Raw genomic sequence first — 17,090 nt, forward strand, 5'->3', positions numbered from 1 at the left:
TAAAATAGAACTAGAGGTATAGAAGCATGGAACAGATTCAGAGCTGTAAGAATGGTCAGGGAAAGTGAGAACTGATTGAAAGAAGGTGAAGAATTTGTCAAAGAAAACATATGAAAGACCCATGGACATGTATATTTCCAATTTCAGAGAGAAATATTTCAGCATTTCACTGTGGGGGTGACTTTCCTTGCAAGTCCCCCCAGCTGCCATGGATGAGAGTAAACGTGACAGAGATATGATGTGATCTGCTTGGAGAGGAGATGTGGCCACTTTTCCAGAGGAAAAAGGCCGTGAGCAGTGACCAGTTTCTCAGGGGGGAAAGGCATTGAGCCCCCTCCTCTAGGGGCTTTTATTGAGTTGTAATACACAGGAATATAGGGCGGCAAGGATCAAACAGTAGATAACATTTCAAAGATATCTGAGGGCTTCAGAGTCTGAGTCAGTGTCTGTCAGGAAGAGAGTTGCAGAAACTTTGGGAGACATACTCATTTCCTCTCAGACCCTTATCAAATGAATGAAAGCACTCTTAGCAGAGCAGATTTCACAGGTTTATCAGCAAGTCTTGGCGATGCCAGATTTTTCCCCAGGACATGCTCTAGCAAGGCAAGGAGCTGCACCCCTCCCCAACAGGTATTCAGGCTTAAGGGGAGTAGAGCCAGGAAGCGCTTCTCCAAGAGAACATGAGGACTAGGGCTTTGACAAAGCTAGGGGGTGAGAGTCCATTGCTCTTTGTTGCAGCCCCTCCCCCCAGTCCTTCCATGAAGGCCTCCCAAGTGATCGAGTGTGGCTTAGGTTGCCCCCCGCTGTGAGGGGTCTTACCTGTCATTGACTTTCGACCAAGCTTTGGGGGCAGGAAGAGGAAACTGAGGCAGCATTTTCTACCAGAGACAAGCTTTGTCTCCTGCGGCTCCCATTCCAAAGGTCAGCCCTCACCCTTAGCCACAAGGGGTCAAGATACAATTCCTAGAACCAGGCATGGTGGTCCACACATTTCACTATTAAATACCATGTTCCTGATAACTTTTTATTAGAATAGGAAAAATTCTCTTCCATTCCTAACTTACTAAATTTTTTAAATAATTTAAAATAAGTTTTATGAATGTTTTTAAAATTTATTAGGTACAACAACTGAATCTATCAATATGATCACATAATTTTTCTTTCTTTTTTATGTTATCATGGTGAATCAGACTACAACTTTAAAAATTATAAGTCATTCTGGTATGCCTGAAATAAATTTTCTTAATTTGTTTATGATTTTTGTACTTTTGTTAATAACTGTGTTACAGTTAATATGATATCCTTATTAGACTTTGGTATCAGTGTTATGCTGGTCTCTCTTTTTCTAATCTTTCAAAGAGTTTATGTAATATTGGTGTTGAATATCCACAAATGTTTGATAGAATTTACTGTTGTATCCATTAAGTCTGGGATTTTTCCTTAAGAAAAAAGTTTTAATAAAGGACATAATTTTAATAATTACCCAACTTTTAACATTATGTATTCCTCCATCAGTTTAAGTTATACATTTAAAATTTCTGTGCTTTTTAAATTTTCTAGATTACTTGGCTTATTTTTATTTAGAATATCTTTTGTTATCTTTTTAATTCCTGTAGTATCTATAGTGATGTTCATTTTTTAATTGTTAATATTAATTACTGATATTTATTTTCTCATTTCTTGATACAATTATGCTGAGTTTAAATTTTGTTACAAAATTTCTTAGTAGCAAATTTTGACTTTGGATTTTCTGTGTTGGAAATTTTTTTCTATTCTATTAATTTATATATTTTTAATATTTTATTTATTTATTTTTAGAGGGGAAGGGAAGGAGAGAGGGAAAGAGAAATATCAATGTATGGTTGCTTCTTGTAGGTCCCCTGCTGGGAACTCGCGTGCAACCCAGGCATGTGCCCTGACTGGGAATCGAACCGCGATCCTGTGGTTCGCAGGCCCGCGCTCAGTCCACTGAGCTAAACCAGCCAGGGCTTAATTTCTATTTTTATTTTCAATTTCTTCCTCCTTTCTTCATTGTGTTTCACTTTTCTTTTTAAATTTTTAAGGTTGAACATAAGGTCATTTATTTTCCATCTTTCTTTTTTTCAAACATGTATTTAAAACTACATATGTCATTCTAATCACTGCTTTACCCACGTCTCAGGAGTTTAAAAGTATTTTCTAATTTCATTGTGATTTCTCAATTAACACATGGACTTTTTAGATGTTCTTTAATTTCCAACTACTTAAGAACTTATCTTCTTAATTAGCGACATTCAACAGAATTCCACTTTATTAGAATATACACTACCTAGTTCTTTGATATTTGTAGAGGTTTTATTTATGTTCTAGTACATACTCAATCTTGGTAAATCTTTTATTTACACTCTATTTGTTTATAGACTTAATAGAGATCTTCTCTATCATTGAAGAATTTTTGTCTGCTTTTTCTACTAGCTATTAACACAGCATGAGTATTATACATAGAAACAGGACTATAATATCTTCCTAGTAGATGTATCCTTTTAATATTATAAAAATATTCTTCATTACATGCGGTAATTCTCCTTGCTTTCAATTATACATTCTTGATATTAGAATAGCTATACCAGCTTTGTAAGTATACTCACAGCATTTTTTAAGATTTTATTTATGCATATTTTTGGAGAGAGGAAGGGAGAGAGAAAGAGAAGGAGAGACACATCAATGTGGGGTTGCCTCTTACGTGCCCCCTACTGGAGATCTGGCCCACAACCCAGGAGTGTGCCTGGACTGGGAATTTAAATGGCTACCCTTCAGTTTGCAGGCCAGTGCTCAAGCCACTGAGCAACACCATCCAGGGTGGAATTGTAAATTGCATATATAGACATTCAAATTGGTTTTATTTTTATATCTTCTATGTATATACTTGACATTTATTCTTTTTTTTTCTAGTTTTTTTAATCTATGGAACACAATTAAAATTGTTATAATATTCTTGTCAACTAATTTTATCATCTGTGTCATTGCTAGTTGAGTTTCAAGTGAGTGATTTCTCTCCTAATTATGAATTCTATTTCCCCGCTTCTTTGTCTAGCTAGTAATTTTTAATTGGATGCTAAATATTATGAATGTTAACTTGTTGGTTTTTATATATTTTTGTATGCCTATAAATATTTTTGAGCTTTGTTATGGGATAAAAGTTATTTGGAAACTGATGCTTTATGGTCTTGCAGAATTTAGTCAAAAATTAGTTTTTCCCACTACTGAAGCAAGACACTTTATACTCTACCAAATTAATGCTCAGTGAATCATCAGGTTTGCACTCTTGCTATTAAAACAAGCACACTACTCCTGGCTCTAAGTACTGTTCCCTCTAATTCCAACCTTGAGTAGTTTTGTGAAACACAGGCACCCATCAGCACTCAACTGAATGGTTGGGGTACTCTCTGAAGATTTCCAGAGTTCTCTCTCAGAGCAGCTTTTGCCCTTCATTGTTCTGCCCTAAAATTTTCCTATTCTCAGCTCTGTCCTTTCTACTTCTGCTCTGCCTGCTTTCTCACTCTTTATGAAATGACCTAGAAACTTTCTCCAGTTAGTAGCTCAGGCAATTTTAGGTCTCATCTCATTTGTTTCCTTTATCTCAGGGATCACTTGGTTGCCTGGTTTCCAATCCCAAGAGCCACTGTTTCATATATTTTGTTTCTTTTTCAATTATTTCAAGCAGAATGTAAACCTGTCCTTTACTCCATCTTTGCTAGAAGTGTAACTATGTAATTCAGTCTTTAGGGTGTAAAATTTAGTCACAAGTAAAATTGTTATTAAAAAGGGGAGGACTTAACAAAACTATGGAATTAACACAATGACTAATGGAACTTCATGTCCATCCCACTTTTGTAGATGTTGTGACCACTGTGTTTTAAAAAGAAGGATGATTGCAACTAATATGCAAAGATTAGGAGCAATTAACACGCCAAAACGATTGTAGTGCTGTTGAAATTACATGCAAAATGGAGACCAGACTTTAAATTTCATGAAAAACTAAACCATTTAAGCCATGTAAACAAAATTAAATCAAGCCTATTTCATAAACATAAGCACAATTTAGTTTATTTCTCATGCATGCCTCTGATAATCATAAAAAACAAGTCATCTTTCCTAAAATGGTATAAGGTAATCACTTTTCACCAATCATCTGTGTCTAGAAAAATCCTTTGTAATAACCAACTAGTGTAAGGATTAAACAACTTTCCCATTTTCATTTTATAATCCATCCTGTGATATCATACCCCTGACCTGCATATTAGTTTTGGATTTAAAGTTCACAGTTTGTGAACTGCCCCTATATTCACAATAAACACACTAAATAGAGCTTTACTAATCTGATAGTTTCAATTTTGCTGTTTCTGGAATTTTTAATAAAACTAAGTAACCATGGGATGTAATGTGCCAGATGGTATCTGTTTTAGTACTTAGCACCATTCCTGCCCTTCTAGTCTTATCCTCACATTTCATGTGTAAAAGACTAAGGTTCTATTGACAGGATGGTTTCTGTATAGGGTCTGCCAGCGAGGCACTTTTATGAGATTAGAAGGGAAATGTAAACTAGAACTCATTATTTTTCTTCAGACTCTAGTAGTAGCCTAGTGTGCACTTATCAGGCATGTGGCAACACCAGAGAAGAGCTGACTATAGCCAGAAGACAATTATGGGCTCTTTTGTAGCCATGTTGCCAGGATGCATGTGAAAAAAAGGCTCCAGTGGGCAAAAGAGCAGTTTCATTTCAGTGTCCGATCTTTGAGCAATACCATTTTCTTTCCACTTATTCCTCTAGTACTCCTAACAAATTTCTACCCTAATAATTTATATTAAATACTTCTCTCGTCAAAAATATCTACAGTGGTTTCTGATTACTGTCCAATCCTGAATGCTTCAGTACTCTATTAATCTGTGGTGAACTGATAAATAAATAAGTAAATTAATGAGAAATAAAAGAAGAGAGAAGAGACTGGATAGAGAGGGAGTATTACAGGAAATCCTGGAAAAAGGAGATGAAGAGACTTTTCTCATACTGTTGATTTCCAGGGTATTTTACAAGAAACTTTTCTGATAATGCCTGTTTTTGTATGGGCTGTCACATAAGGTATTGACAATTTTATAATAGTTTGATATTTTTCTTCTATTTTAAGAATATTTATTGTTTAAAGGGTTTATTTTATGATTTAATAGCCCCTTAGCATTTTACAGTCAAATTAATCATAAAAACTGCAATTTCACAAATGAAAATAAAAATGGTATTTTATTAAAGTTATCGGTATATTTTAGAACTTCCATGATATTGTAACAGGGTGCAGCCAGGGCCCCCCCCCCCTCAAAGAGGTGATTTGAAATGGGGTCCATAACTTGGGGGGTCCAGAAAAGGCAGTATATCCCCACCTCAACAAGTTTGAACTGGGAGATGAGACACATGGAGTAGGGCCATTGAGAGTTATTTTGCATATCCACAGTGGAATAGCTTCATACCTGATATGCAAAAACAGTTGTTTTACATATCACCAAGTCTAGCTAGGGAGATGAGAGTGACTTTGACACGTGATGTAACTAGCAGGCAGCTCCCCTTACAGCACCTGCGTGAGAACTTAGAGATGGTTTGCTTCACCCACAAGGCCACACCTGCCCAGACTTACTATGGCAGCCAAGAAAGGCAGAGAATACAGGAGTGCTAGCAGGTATAGCCGATTGTGGGAGGAGTTGGAAATGGGGTAGCAGAGGAAGATTTACTCCAGGGTTTAAATCCAGACGCAGCAGCCATGCTTTTACTGATCCACAGGTTGTGGGAGGTGAGAGGGGACTCCCTTGACCATGTGGCTTATGAAGCAGGAAAGCAAGATGTAGCATCCATGCAGAGCTCTCTCTTAACAGTTTGAAAGAATGCAGGAGAGACAATTTAAGACTATGCCTGAGGACAATGCAAGACCATGCAGGAAGAAAAGTGGTGAAAGAACTCTTGCTGGTGGGCCGTGAGACAGTGCCATGTGGTTTTGGATTAAGAACTAGAGATCATAAGGGTGATACAGCTGATGGTGCTGGGAACAGGAGGCCTACCAGCCAAGCATGGATTACTGGGAAGAACTAGGAGCAAACCAAACTACAAGCTTCTATTTCCTTTTCCTGAGATATGGTACCCCTGACTGTCCTGATAGGCTAAAGAGGGGAAGGAAGGACTGTGTGTGTTTCTGGGTGTTTTAAGGAACTTGGAGATTTTTAATGGTAACATTTCGCTGTTATTCTAAACCCATATAACATTTGAATAAATAGTTCCTTTCTTTTTTACCAAACTCTGGCATTGAGAGCCATAATTCCTAAGGGTGGCAGACAAAGAACCATCATACAAAAAGATCCCAGGAGAGGGGGCTTGTTTTGCTAACAAGGCTTGGGTCTCCCACCCCGAGACTTCCATTTGGTAACAATATGATAGCAGCATACGTTTTTCTTTGCTTCCTCCAATCACTCCACTGCTTTTAAAGTTATCTCCAGTATCTAACATGCAAAAATATCACAAGCACCAAAAATACCATCAGAAATATTTCTATTTGCCCTTTAAATCTGTGATTTCTTCATGCAGAGAGAGTATCTTATGACAATCACAAATGTTAGGTACAGCCAGAGCACTTTTACATTCTTTCCTGCTGGCTTGTGTTTGATGTCCTGTGTTTACTCCACTGGCCTTTACAAGCCAGAGTTTTTCATGTGATTTCAAAGAGTTTTGATTTTTACACTGTTTCCTTCATAATCAAAAGAGCTAACAATCAAACATGCAGATTTATAGATGCAATTAAAAATAAGGTTCCGGCAATAGCAATTGCCATTTTATCTAGCATGGCTTGCCTTGTTTGCCAAGGGCATTTTTAGTTTTTACTGGAGATTATTATTTGAGCTAAATTCAGGTTATCACTTCCTCTTCCTCCTTACCGTTCCCCTTCTTCTCTCCCTCTTCCCCAGCTTCCTTTATTTTGCAATACAACTTTTAAAATAAAAAATACACACATTGCAGAAAAATTTAACTTTAACTTTACAAGACAGATAGATATATAAATAGATAGATGATGGATGGATGATTAGATAGATAAATAGATAACAGGTGGATGATTGGATAGACAGATAGATTTTTTAAAAACATTTAAAGTTTTCTACTATTTTTTGCTCCTCTCCCTCTAGTGGAGATTATAGTGTACCTACCAGATCCTTTTTTGGGGACTAAGACACTCATTCCCCCAGTTGCTCGTAGTATTGAATGCTGGGGGCTCACAGCTGAATTGCTCTCCAGATATTGCCCTTAGAGAAAGAGAACTTCCTTGCCAAAAGTTAGTCCCTCCTTAAGAGTAGTGCACATACAATGACTGACTGGATGGGAGGCTATGAAAACCAAGATGTCTTATCTTAATTCAGTATTTCTGAATGGCCATCCTACCTACAGAGCTTGCTGGAAGACCATCTGAAATCTCTTTTGCATCTGCACCACAGTTTAATTTTGCCCTCTGCCTAAGTCTGCTTTACACACTTTTTTACCAATGTTGTTTACCAATAAATTGACAGCATGTAAATTTATATTTTATAATCTGTTCTCTAGGAAAGAAAACTATGGGGGTTACTGCCTAAAGTGGGCCACAGATCCAGACTCTAAACTGGAATCCCGGTATGGGTCACTTATTGGCTGACAATGAGTACACCATCATTGATGGAAAGTGAAGTCCTGAGAGCCTGGCTTTTTGAAGTAGGTTGATAAACTGAAATGACCTTCTAGTAGGTTATGTAAACCAGTGGTGAACTGAGATTGGACACTTGTAGATGGAAATGTATCTGGGAGCATATGAGATGTTAGGAGGTAGGAACTACTAATTACAAGAACTATGAAATTGGAAGCTTCTAAATGGGAGCTATTGAAATACTGTGTTAATCACTAATTTCGGCAAAATTTGAAAGCCAGAGGACCTCCTAGCCAGTATCTAAAGCCTCTCATATCCTGTAGACAGAGAGCAGAAAAAGCTGATGATAAGAATTACTTAATTACAGAGTGGAAAGGAAGATGGAATTCTCAGCTTTTATAAGTGTGCTATTTAAAGATAAGAGCCCTGGTTGGGACCTGGGTGGTATGGATATTCTGGAGGACATGTCATTGGTCTACTATGCCAATGATCTCCCAATAAGTAGACCAGCTGAATAAAAAGAAGCAAATAAGTTAAATAGTGGGAGGTAAACCATCTGTAAATGGTAACCCATTCAGCACATCTGTGAAGTTTGTAGGACTCCAGTGCCTGGAGGGTGCTGGGACTTCCTCTCTAACCTAAAGGACAAAAAAATATTGTATCATGTACTTCTTGTCAATAAAATGGAGGCTTGAACCAGTAGGCTTCATTAGGTTTTGTGAGCAACACTTTTCTCACTCAGGAATACTTTTCTGACTCATTCAAGAGTGTCAGGAAAGGCTGCCAGTTTTGAATGGGACCTTGAGCATAAAAGACCACTAAACAGGATGCAGTACAAGCAATCTTGTCATTTAGGTGACTTAATATGACAGACGTAATGATATCAGAGGTCAGTGTGGTAGAAGATGCCATGTGAAGATTATGGAAATCCCAGTAGGCCTCTCAGAATTCATAGCTTAAAGTGTATAATTGTAAGTGGGTGGGATTCCCCCCAGAAATGGGGAGAGGTGGAAAAGTGCCAATAACAGCACATGCATATGTTGCCCCAGCAACCTGAATGCCCTGTTCATGATGCAGCAAAAAGGGGCGTTGCAGGGCTGGCACCAAAACCTAGGGAGATTATTAAATGGAAGGGACATACCCTTCCATTTACTTCCACCACACAGGGAATTATGGTGTGGGGGTGGTTCTTTAAAAGCAGAGTGCATGGAAACACTGTGTACTTTTGCTCCCCCATCCCCTGGCTGGTGGGTCTGCGGCTGGGGGCTGAGGTTGCTGAGCCAAGGGGGCCTAGCCAGAATGATTGCCTGTGCCCCTGCCCAAGTGCTCCATTTCTGGCTCCAAGTGCAGCAGGTTATGGTAAGGCAGAAGGGGTGAGGCTCAAACTGGTGGGCTCAGGGGACATAGCAGCTTGGTAAGCCCTGCACCCCTTCCTCAGATGGGAAGCCATGGTCGCAGCTGCCCTCCCATGGCCCATATTTCTGACATGTCTTGGCAAGTTCTGTGCCCCTTCTTCAGATGGGAAGCTATAGTGACTGCCCACCATGGCCCATGGCAGTGCAGGCCAGTCAGGTACTGCCCCAGTGCAGCCAGGAGTACAGGTCCTGTGCCCCACCCAGAGCACTCTGGGCTGAGGAGGAGCACTGTGGCAGTAGGCTGGAAAAAAGGGGGGAGAGGGGAGAGGAGGCTGATAAGAAGAGGGCAGAGGGGAGAGTAGGTCCTGTGAGGCATCGCAGCCCAGTGGGGAGCCCCATGCCCTTCCCTACACACAAAGATCGGGAAGCTGCCACAGTGGCCACCTGCTAGCTGCCTGTGTGCTTCTCTGGTTGCACACAGAGAAGGACCCTTTATTCCTTTTTGTATATTTTCAATAAAAACATTCTCTTTTCAACAGGATTCTGTCTCCCAAGAGTTTTTTTTTTTTTTTTTTTTGCCTGTGGGCAGCAAGTGGCAGGACCTCACTGGTTGTTTGGTTAAAATAGTGGTGCCCAACATAAGGCCCTAGCTGCTTGTGACAAGTCAGTCCTCCCCTCCCTCCCACAAGTTGTGGGACTGTGGAGCTTCCCAGTTGCTGGGTATTTATCTACATATCTGCTAGGTAGAAAGCAAATGGGTCTGGGAAGGGAACAGATCCTGAGAAGGAGGAAGGACCATTTGAGTTTCAGGGCTATGAACTGGGGTCCAGATAAGAACTGGCTAAATTTGGGGAAGGCTATTGCTTGAGGATCACTGTTTGTAAGATCAATTGGCAGAAAACTCACTTCTATGCACTAGTTTAGAATAATGGAGTCAATGATAATTTTGTTTATATGTTCCCAGTTTGCCTGGCTTCTTGTGTTCATACTTATGGGTCTGTACATATGGGTCATCAGGAGCTATTATGCTTTGACTCTTGGAGGGAGCCCACTACATCAGATTTTAGAGGAATTGATTTTATTACTGCAACAGCATAAGGCCTATATATATTTAAGACTGCAGTGGAAAAGAACCCCTAAATTTTTCCCTAAATTACTATACTGTCATGCAGTTGAACTATATTGCCAACAGTTAGGCAAATGGGATGAAATCCCTTACATTAAAGTATTTATCTTGCTACATAATGAGGTTTCACGAGGGACAGGGAACAACTTGATGATGCAGAGAAGGGAAGTGACCTCAAAACCCTGCCGTGATAGTAAAACAAAGAAGTCTCAATAATGCTCTGAACCCAAAGGATACAAGATTGGTAGCAGGAAGACCTCTTCCCCAGATTCCTGTAAGGCTGTGCTGGTGGCTTATCACCATGGCTGCAGAGCTCCAGCAGGATATGCACCCAGAGCAAGTGATTGCCATAATTCAAGCAGCCAAATACTATTAAATCAGCTGAGAGAAATCAAGGGCACTCAGGACCCTTCATTCCTTCATGACTCTGAGGACCAGTAATGGCGACATCACTCTGGCCATCAGTCTTCTCACTAATAATAGACTTAAGGAGCCCAGAACTGTTGCTACAGAACCACCTGAAGTAAAGGGGAGTGCTGCCAACAACAATAAGTATTAACAAAAGTAATAGGCTTTACTCATGAAAACAAAGATGATATTCAGGCTACCATTGTTTTGAGTCTACTGAAGCTCCCGAAGTTCAGGCTGCTTGAAGAAATCTTAACAGAATGCATGATGCAACCTCTGCAGAAATTAAATGCTCAAAGAGAAAATACTGAGAAGTCTGGGGCGAAATCCCCAGTCCCAGTGACTGGAGGGGAGCTGATGGTTGACCAGTTGGGCTGAAAAATGTTGCCAGTACATGTTGGTTTAGTGTCATTATTTAGTCTGTCCTTCAATTTCCTGAACTTCAGAGACTTGTCCTCTGCTACAGGCTGACACAGAATGTATTTGGAAATTGTCCAAGTCACACAGAAAATAGAAATATCATGTTTGTGCAAGAGCTTCAATATTTGTGTGCAAATATTTATGTGATGGGACTGCATCACAAATTTTCTTACCCTTCAGCAGCCATGAATATCTTAAATAGAGCATTAAAATCAACTGAGGAATAGCAGCATGGTGTGAGTGAATTCACACACATGCTCCTGTACTGTCTAGAGGATGCATTCCAGCTAGCTGTTAATGCTAACAGCAATCTCAGGAATACATCTGAAAATCCAATGGTGCAGCTATTCTACAGTACTTTTCTCACTCAAAGGGTTTGTGAAGGAAAGCCCTTTTGTAACAGTGAGACTTTCAGCCAGCATCCCCTTCAGGTAAATATCTATTATAACTTAGAAGTATGTTTGGAAGAGGCTGTGGTGGAGGGTGATATTGAGCTGCTTCCTCTCAATTGTTCAGTGAAATATGGACAGGAGTGTAAGTTTTACAAAACTACCTCCAGTGTTGACCTTTGGACCCTTAAGATTTGCTACAATAAATCCCTTGATCAGCCAGAAAAAAATCCACAATAATCTGGAATTTCCTCAGATCATTTATATGGACTGGTACACGTACAGAAACAAAGAGCTTGTTTGAAGTAGAACAATGTACTCTAAGTTGAAGGAGCAAGTAAAAGTCCTACAGCAAAAAACTGGAAAGGTATGTGAAGTATGACTTGGGAACAGCTCAGTTTCAACTCCAGACATGTTAACATCTCAGAGTGATACAGACATGACATTGCCACTTTCTTCAGTGATAAGTAAAGAAAGTTCTTCTCAGGATACTTAAAATATCTTTTCTGAAGATTGTCTACATGAGTCTATGACAATAAATAAGCCCCTCACATCTTTATGGTCTTCTATGGAAATGTCTGCACATCCAGGTCTTCAAACAGCAATAGATGAGGAGATCAACTTTGTTAAGACCTATCTTCAGAGGCAGAGGAGTGAGATTGAAAAAGATACACAAGATTTAACAATTTGTGTTGCAAGCACTACCCAGGTTATTAAGCAAATGAACTGTGATGCTTTTCTTAGTCAGGTGCTTTGTCACTTGCACAGTTTTTGTTCATGAAGGACAAGCAAATGCTTGACACTTCTGGACCTATTTCTATAATCAACCCTGACAGGTCTGCCTCAAGTAAAATGACATCTCTGTTAGCAAATCTTCCTGGGAACAACTTGAAAGAGATTCTATGGAGGCGTGAGAAATGTTGGTGCTTACTGTCTGGTGTACATTAACAACAAGCTACGTCACTTCGGTGCAGAGTCAGCCCCAAGTGAACCAGATCAGGTGCTAGAAAAATTGGAAACCTTATCTGTTGAACTTAAGCATTCTATTCAGGAAGATAACTGGATATGTGAACAAGAAGTAGAAGAGTGGGAAGAAGAGCAGTCTTATAAGATTCCTCAAATGGAATCCTTTACGAACTCAACATCACGGGATTTCTCAATATCACAAGAGCCTTTATGGGGTTCACTGCTTGTCAAGGAGCAGATTGCCCAGGACACAGCAAACACAACATGGTCCTGTGAGATGAATGGTGTGGAAGCAGTCTAGAGTGAGGCATTCCATGAGAATATTCCAGGCTCTATAGCAAGGATTAGCCCAAAGAGCCCACATTTTAACAAGTTAAAGACAGCCCTGGCTGGCGAGGCTCAGTGGATTGAGGGCTGGCCTGTGAAACAAAGGGTCACTGGTTTGATTTCCAGTCAGGACACATGCCTGGGTTACTGGCCAGGTTCCCAGTAGAGGGCACATGAGAAGCAACCACATATTGATGTTTCTCTCACGCTCTTTCTCTCTTCCCCTCTCTCTAAAAATAAATAAATAAAATCTTTTTAAAAGATTTTATTCATTTATCTTTAGAGGGAAAGGGAGGAAGAGAAGGAGAGAAATATCAATGTGCAGTTGCCTCTCCTGGGTCCCCTGCTGGGAACTGGCCTGCAACCCAGGCATGTGCCCTGACTGGGAATCGAACCACGATCCTGTGGTTCGCAGGCCTGCACTCAATCCACTGAGCTACACCAGCCAGGGCACAAAAATAAATAAATAAAATCTTTTTAAAAATAGTTAAAGACATTGTGGGAATTTTCAAAGAATTTGTGTATAGTCCTGGCTGGTGTAGCTCAGTGGATTGAGCATGGGCCTACAAACCAAACAACCGCAGTTTGATTCCCAGTCAGGGCACATGCCTGGGTTGCAGGCCAGTTCCCAGCAGGGGACACAGAGACGTAATCATACATTGATATTTCTCTCCCTCTCTCCTTCCCTTCCCCTCTAAAGATAAATAAATAAAATCTTTTAAAAAAAGATTTTGTGTATAAGTTTTATGTGTTAGTATATTTATGTTACTCCTTTAACAGTATTTCTTATCCACCCACTTCCTTACTTGAATCAGAGAAATGGAAGCATGTTGTCTCATGTTGATTTGTTTTCTATACTATTTCAAATTGTAAACAAGTTTAAATGTGTGTGTGGCCAAAAAGTAAAGTTTATGTAAGGGAACGTGTTTGCAAATTTGGGGACTTTTAGGTGCCAGATACTGAGTTTGAATGTGGTCCTTTCCATCATTAAAAAGAACAAGGATCAAAAGTGAGTTATGGTTATCCCTAAGTGAGTAAGAATGTCTATGAAGGTTTCAGAATGTGTGTAGAAAATTGTAAGGCATATAAAAAGCTTAGAAAAAATGTTTGTGCAAGTTGTAGAGGACATAGAAGGCTGTGAAATTTTTTTTGAAAGGAAAGAAACCTCATTGCTTGAGTTGAGTTACTCTTTGCTTTAGGTTTTGTTTTGTTTCTTGCTTTCTGATCTTTGGAGACTAGTGGAACTTTGCTATTTTGTGTATATCAAGGATCCTCTATCTCTGCCATTTGGGGTTTCATGGCATTTGGATCTTTTAAAGATCATTTGCAGTACCAACTGGTGTGAAAACATGTCTCTGCCATTAGGGGCTTTGTGCCATTTGGACCTAAGAAAGGTCATCTTGTGCTGGTTAGAGCTAACTGGGGTGAAGAGCATATCTCTGTCCTGAGACCAGTTGGCAAGAGGTCATGTCTCTGTCAGGGTATGAGTGGATACACTGGTAGGCAACAGAATGCCTCTACCACTGGGTTTTGTGCCATCAGTGCTGGGTAGAATTCGGCTGAGGTGAAAACTTATCTCTGCCATTTGGGGCTCCGTGCCATTGGGACATAGGAAAGGTCATCCAGCACCAGTTAGAGCCAGCTGAGGCAAGAGAATGTCTCAGGGCTTCATGCCATTTGGGACCTGGGAAAGGTTGTCTGTGTGACCAGTTTGTGTGACTAGTTGGTGGGAAACAAGATTCTAAGGCTTGTTTTTGTCCCCTCTTTTCTTTTTTGGAACTCTGTCTTTGCTTTGGATTTTTGTTTTGTTTCTGTTTTAAAAAGAAAATGAGGTTACTAGGGGTTAAACTGCACGTTCAGTTAGGAAGTAAAGTGATGAAAGATATAAGACATGGAAATGCAATTTTGGTAGGTATTGAAGGGACAAGGATATTCCTTTTCGCTTTGTACTTTTCTCCCTACCTAATCCCTCTTAAGAGTGAGTAATGACATAAAATTTTCTTTGCATGAAACCAATAAGACTGGTTTCAAATTATTGTTTTAATAACCAATACTTTGACTAGAATATCATGCCTGCAGGTGGCCTGCCTGGGCTCTGGTTGTTACCAGAAAGCCTTGATAAACTAAAACTGACTTTGCAAGCTAATGAAAGCCTACTGGAGAAATGGCCTGATAACTTCCAGGGTCATGTGGTTCATGGCAGTCTTTCCAGGAAAGGAATGGAGGTTGCTTTCCCGAAAGATGCCAAGAAGGAACTTTAAGACATGCTGGGAAACTTGAGGACTTGAAAAATACAGGTGCTGCAGGAAAAGCTGGATGGCAGGTGTGTGGCTTTGCTTGCATGCCCAGAAGCACTGCCTAAGGGTCACTCTGAAGGTTCCTTGTGGAAGTTCCAGCAAAGAAGACTTAAAAAGCCTATGTGTTCAGTGCTGCTCTTGTTTTTATGCAAACAATGAGGCAAAATTGAAAACCTACAGTCTTTTTGAGACCCATATAGTTGCTCTTAGGGAGGGGAATTAGATTAAGGAAAACCACAATGCTCAAGTCATGAACATCGGACTTGAGTACAGCTGTCTTCGAAGTTTATTTCCACTTGAGAGTTTCACCTAATGATATCAAATTGTCCCTGATTAGTATCATTCCAGCAAAGGCCTTGCAACTGAAAGTCTTCTAAAGAGACAGTCTTGTGGACTCAGAAATGGTGTAGGGCCACTTGAGAAGCCCACTTGCATTGCCGGTTGGGCTGGACTAAATGATTGAGTAGGTGAAGTGTGAGGCGGCCTATCAGCTTTGCTTTAAAACTGCTTTCCTTTTGTGCCTTAATAATTTGGGTAGAAAGGGCCCAGAAGTATTAAAGGGAAGAATCTCCAGATATTCCCCTCAGCCTAATTTGAGTATGGTTGGCAATAGGGCTTCAGAAAGGTGTGAAATGCCTTGCAAACCTTCCTCTGAGGAAGCCACTTTTTCTTAGGGACAACACTGTAGAATTAGTCCCTATCTCTGTCATTTAGTTGTTATGGTTCTGATTGCATCTTCTAACCCTCTTGCCAAATTTGTTACCTCCCGAATACAACAAGGACGCCAACTCATCCAATAGTGCCATCCTTTGGACAGAGCACATGCTACTTTCCTGGCTGGCAGCACAGCAGATTCCAGTAAGAGGGCAGGGGGGAGGCTCAGGCTGAGGAGGTCAGGGAGTGTGGCCTCTGGCAACTTCCCTGTGCCTTCCCCAGGCAGGAAGCGGTGGCAGCTGCTACCCACCTGTGGCCCATGCCTCCAACTCAGGCCCAGCAACCCCTTGCCCCTCCTCCAGGTGGGAAGCCATGGCTGCTGCCACCCACCCACAGCCCATGCTTCCTATGCAGGCCAGACAAGCTCCACATCCCTTCCCTAGATGGGAAGCCACAGCAGCTGCTGCCCACACATGGCCAACACTGGTATGGGTTTGTCTACTACAGCTCCAGCACAGCCAGGAGCCAGGCCCTATGCCCCTCCCCAAGCCCTCCAGGCCTGACCAGGAGCACTACAGGTGCAAGACTGGTAAGAAGAAGGTAGTGGCAGGAGGGGGGAGGTGGCATGGCCAGATAACAAGTTCTGTGCCCTTCTCCTATGCACAAAGCCATGAGAAGCCACCACAGCAGCCTCCTGCTAGCTGTATGTGGTCCTCTGGTGAGGGGGAGGGATCATCAAGAAACCTGCTGTGTATATTTTAAATTTAAAAATGTCTTTTTTCTGCCCTGGCTGGTGTAGCTCAGTGGATCAAGCTCGGGCCTGCGAACCACACGATCTCGGTTCAATTCCCAGTCAGGGCACACGCCTGGGTTGCAGGCCAGTTCCCAGCAGGGAATGCATGAGAGGCAACCATACATTGAGATTTCTCCCCTTCCCTTCCTCTTGAAAGATAAATAAATAAAGTCTAAATAAAAAGTCTTTTTTCTTTCCACTGGACTCTGCCTCCAGAGTTTCTTTGCCTATGGGCAACAAGTGGTAGGACTCCACTGGTTGTTTGATTACATTCTTGGTAAGTCTGCAACACAGATTCACAGTAGTGAAAATACTAAGTCAATCTGATATGGTTTATAACTTTAAATAGCTACTATGAAATATTTAATAATATTAAAAATATAAAGTATATTATATAAAGTATAACAAACCCTGAACCCACCCCTACCTAAAAAGCTTTCTGAATAACACTTTCCAAGTGCATTCCCTTTTCTAAAAAGAGAAAAAAATCTGTTTATGGTATTTTTCATTCCATTGTACTTTTATGTACTTTAATATTACTAAAATAGTATTTTTATATTTTATATAAGTGTCAGATGGCAATGATTCTATTTTTGTGCATAATTATGCTTTGTGAGATTCATATATGTTGATCTGCAGCCCTATTTTTTAATTCTTACCATTTTGTAATATT

At 40.4% G+C, this 17,090-nt stretch overlaps 1 pseudogene; it reads left to right on the forward strand.

The window, feature by feature from the left end:
- The first annotated feature begins 10,464 nt into the window (after positions 1-10,464).
- LOC118997053 (ubiquitin carboxyl-terminal hydrolase 28-like) lies at positions 10,465-11,770 on the forward strand (annotated as a pseudogene).
- The last annotated feature ends 5,320 nt before the right edge of the window (positions 11,771-17,090 follow it).

Source organism: Sturnira hondurensis, unplaced genomic scaffold, assembly GCF_014824575.4.
Source record: "Sturnira hondurensis isolate 20B ecotype Veracruz unplaced genomic scaffold, ASM1482457v3 Scaffold0012467, whole genome shotgun sequence".
NCBI lineage: Eukaryota > Metazoa > Chordata > Mammalia > Chiroptera > Phyllostomidae > Sturnira > Sturnira hondurensis.